We start from the raw sequence: 3579 nt of genomic DNA, 5'->3' as shown, positions 1-3579 counted from the left end.
TGTGTGTGTGTTTGTGTATAACTTGTGCTATCTCCTGTTTTTTCATTGAGTCAGATCCAATAAGTAATTCTTCTTTGCATCATCTAGCAGCTACTGGATTTATTTTTCATGGTAGCTTGCTAATTTTAAGAAATCTTCCTTTCCATGTTTGCTAACCATAAACCTGTCTTCTGTAGCTGAGATCCTGCTCTCAAATTGGCTTAATCTGCAGCGGATACTTACAATGGAATTTTTATTCCTCTGGATGTCTACTTAAATATGCCTTATTGATTCTCTTATTTTTCCTATGTTGAGCATTCATGGCTTCTATAATTTTCTTGAGTTTCTCTACTGTTTATCTATATGTGCTCTAGAGCCACTAAGCATGGCTTTTATTGTGTATATCATTTCTGTGGTTATCTGAGAAATTCTTTCTAATTTGATTTTTTCTAGAGTCTCATTCAATTGCTTTGCTCTTTCCTCTTCAGAGAGGGAAGGTGACTGGCTTTTGGATTTTCCCTTCTCATTACCTCCTGGGTTTGCCTTTAGTGAACTGCACTCTGGGACTATATGCTGTTTAGGTGTTTTCTTGCTTTCTTTTCTTTTTTAAATTTTAATACCTACTTTGATGCTGGTAAATTACCTATAGTACATGGTTTTATTGCTACTATTTATAATCCTTAGGAAATGCCTACTTCTCTGCAGTGTCTTTCGGGTGTAGCTGGTTTTTGAGTTTTGAATCTATTGCACAATCATACCTCCTTAATTTTTTAGGGATGAGAACTTGCTGTCCACTTGGCCCAGTCCTTGATTTTTTGATGCGCTGCCACAGTATGTTCTATGACCCTTAGTCCATCTCTGCTCTTAGAATACCACAAAGAACAGGTGGTTAGAACAATTATATGAGTTTTGGTTAAAGTGGTACCATCAACAATAACATTGCTCTTTCTGTGAGTGGCCTGAGGTGACCTGTGAAAATGGTTCGCTACTTTCTTGATCCAGAAAACCCCACAAAAATCATGCAAATCAAAAGGCTCAAGTCTTCACATTTCCTTTAAGAACACATGTGAAACTGCCCAGGCCATCAAGGCTGTGCATATCCAAAAGGCTACCAAGTATCTGAAGGATGTCACATTAACGAAGCAATGTGTGCTATTCCATTGTTACAATGGTGGAGTTGATAAGATGTGCCCAGGCCAAATAGTGGGACTGGACACAGGGTTGGTGGCCCAAAAAGAGTGCTGAATTTTTGCTGCACATGCTTAAAAGTGCAGAGAATAATGCTGAACTTAAGAGTTTAGATGTAGACTCTCTGGTTATTGAACATATCCAGGTGAACAAAGCACCCAAGATGCACCATTGTACTTGTAGAGCTCATCACTGGATTAATCTATACATGAGCTTCCTCTACTGTATTGGGATCATCCTTAGTGAAAAGGAACAAAGTGTTCCTAAACCAGAGGAGGAACTTGTGCAAAGAAAAAGATATCCTGGAAGAAACTGAAGAAACAAAAACTTATGGCACGGGACTAAATTAAGCACAAAATAAATAAAACAAAAATTTAAAAAATAACATCAAACACATTCTAGAAAGTGACAAACTGAGGTAACACTTAATTTGCCACTTTTACCCATATGAACTATATTTGTTATTACATAACAAAATGTAAAACAAGCCAGAAAATTATATGTGGTACATAAGTTTTTAATGTCAATTTTATACTCAGGAGTTAAAATTTAAAAAGGGTTATGGAGAAAGTAGAGAAGTAGAATTATGGGAGCAAATTAAAAGGCTGGAGGACAATGGGGCATCATGCTAACTTTGGGAAATTGGTACAGAAGACTGGAGGGAAGAGGAGAAGGAAGAAATAGAAGGAAGAGCAGAACAGGACAACTACCACAAGGAGGCTAGAAACCACATTCAGACTTATGTAAAAATAAGATCAAACAATGAAGGAGAAATAAAAATCATAATCACAACAGCACAACCAAGAGGGAGAGAAATAAAAATCCACTTCCAGGTTTGCCTTTGCTGCAACTGGTATACAACATGTGGAGATAAGAATCCAGATCTATGTTTATCTAACCAAGAAAGCCATTAGTATGCTGGGGCAGTGGTTAATCTCAATAAGGCCAAACCTTATTTTCCTTGAAGTTCAGTTGGCAGTCTGGCAATGGGGTCAAAGTTCAGACTCATTCGACCTGCAGCTCTTAGCATACTTCTGCAGGCCTGAGCCCAGCTGGGAGCTGATAGATGAAGCTGGTGCCCACTGCAAATTTTTAATTCAGCTGGTCCCTCTCCAAGATAGCTTCAAGCCAATCTATCCCTCCTGGGACAACTAAGCCCTCAGCACTCACCTTCAACTAGTGAAGTCCTTCATGTCCACTGCTCCCCTCCATGCTGTATCTCACTGTGGAGGCCTCTGGCATTGCCAGCAGTCACTGTGTGTCCACAGGTTTTAGTTGCTCTCTTTGCATAGTCAGTCCCTCAGAGAGAATGCTCTGCCAGCTACCTCCTTCTTCATTGAAGAGTCTCTCTTCACTCTCTCCATGGGCTTCTATTCTCATTTCAGATCTTTCCTGGGTCAAGAGACCCATTCTCTCCTCGTCTTTACTTCATTGCTATATTCCAGTACATATATATGGAGACGCTGTGGGAGGCTCTTCCTCTGCTGCTCATCACTCCACCATCTTGGTGCTCCTCCACAACTCATTTGTAGTGTTTTAGGAAATTTTATTTTTTATTGTCCTTAATCAAATTTCAACACTTATTAGATAGATTCCTCATTGAAATGTTGTTCTTACTCTTACTCATAATAGAAGTTGATATTTTGAATGCATGCTTATGCTTTTAAACAACTGAGGATAGAATCCAGGCTTTTTGCATGGTAATGTGGCTCAGAGATTTCAGACGAGGGCCCGACACTTGCATCCTGGGCATGGAAAACTGGTCTCAAGTGGTTTTCTTGGAACAAACAATCGACCATCTGAAATGAGTACTAGTAATTTAATACAAATATACTTGATGAAACAGACTTACATGGCAACTAATAACACATACTCTGGAGCTGGGCATAGTTTCAGTTTTAGTCCTACAATTTATAGCTGTGGAATCCATGAGTAATTTATGTAATCTCTCTTGTGCCCTGATCTTTTCATCTATATAATGGTGATGAAGCAAATACCATAGGCATATTATGTGAATAATTTAAGAATTTATTCAAGGGCTGACCAAATACCTCAGAGGATTAAAGCACCTGCAAGCAAGCACAGGGGCTGTGGGTTCAATCCCTGGGCCTGCGGTATCAGCCCTGCTCCCAGAGCACACTAAGACTGCGATTGAGACTGGGAGTGGTAGTGCATGCCTGAAATCCCAGCTCTTGGGAGGCTGTAAACAGGCGGATCACTACAAGGTAGATATAGTACTGAGACCCTGAAGACCCTCCCCTAAAATACAAAAAAATGGGTTTATCCAAAAGCTAAATTTATGCTTGACTCATACATTAATTTTTACATTCTAGGTTCTATTACTATTAGTTACAATATTCCCATCATACTTATTAAATTATATTAGAATAATAATGAGAACTTATTATTTTG

Source organism: Octodon degus, unplaced genomic scaffold, assembly GCF_000260255.1.
Source record: "Octodon degus isolate 3935 unplaced genomic scaffold, OctDeg1.0 scaffold00095, whole genome shotgun sequence".
Lineage (NCBI taxonomy): Eukaryota > Metazoa > Chordata > Mammalia > Rodentia > Octodontidae > Octodon > Octodon degus.
This window is presented reverse-complemented; position numbering follows the sequence as displayed.